Source organism: Sinocyclocheilus rhinocerous, unplaced genomic scaffold (genome assembly GCF_001515625.1).
Source record: "Sinocyclocheilus rhinocerous isolate Xijiao unplaced genomic scaffold, SAMN03320098_v1.1 C36049124, whole genome shotgun sequence".
In the NCBI taxonomy this organism is placed as follows: Eukaryota; Metazoa; Chordata; class Actinopteri; order Cypriniformes; family Cyprinidae; genus Sinocyclocheilus; species Sinocyclocheilus rhinocerous.
Genome location: NW_015771613.1, coordinates 1 through 786, shown reverse-complemented (window position 1 = coordinate 786; position 786 = coordinate 1). Strand labels below are relative to the sequence as shown.

General features: G+C 58.7%; 1 pseudogene; it reads right to left on the bottom strand.

The window, feature by feature from the left end:
* Window positions 1–122: 122 nt before the first annotated feature.
* On the bottom strand, window positions 123–783 carry LOC107735423 (heterogeneous nuclear ribonucleoprotein A3 pseudogene; annotated as a pseudogene).
* Window positions 784–786: the final 3 nt, after the last annotated feature.

Genomic DNA, 786 nt, shown 5'->3' with positions numbered 1-786 from the left:
GGTCTTTAAAAGGTATGCTTTCACAGTGTCCGCCATCTCTTGCATGGCCGGGTGAATGAGCCCAATGTGGAAACCGAGAGAACCTAGGAGGGGAGGAGGGGGGCAGCTTTCCGAGTCTTTTCCCAACACGCTTTAGTAGCCTCCGTAGCCACCCCTGCCGTAACCAGACCCGCCGCCACGGGGGTAAGGGGCTCCGCTTCTGCCGGCGTACGTGTTTCCACTCTTCATGGGCCCGTAGCCGGAGGACTGCTGGCCGTATCCGCTGCCAAAGTCACTGTAACCATTACCACCGCCATAGCCTCCCATCTGTTCGCCGTAGCCTCCTCCGTATCCTCCTCCATAGCCTCCGCTTCCATAGCCGCCGCCGTAGCCGCCATCACTGCCGCCGTAGCCTCCGCCATAGCCACCCCCGTAGCCTCCTCTCCCGCCACCGAAGCCATTTTGATTACGGCCCATACCTCTTCCTCCTCCTCTCCCCCTGCCGCCCCGAACTCCACCGGCGGCCTGCATCTCTTGTTTCGTGAGCGCTTTCTTCACCTCCACTTTGTGCCCGTTGATCATGTGGAACTTGAGCACGACGGCTTTGTCGGCCGAGTCGTTATCTTCGAAGTGGACAAAGCCGAACCCACGCTTCTTGCCGGTGTCTTTGTCGGTGATAACTTCGGATTTCTCGATCATGCCGAACTGAGAGAAATACTCGGTTAGGGTGTGCTCCTCGATGTCCTCTTTTAGGCCCCCGATGAATATCTTCTTGACTTTGGCGAGAGCTTCGGGCTTCCCGGCGTC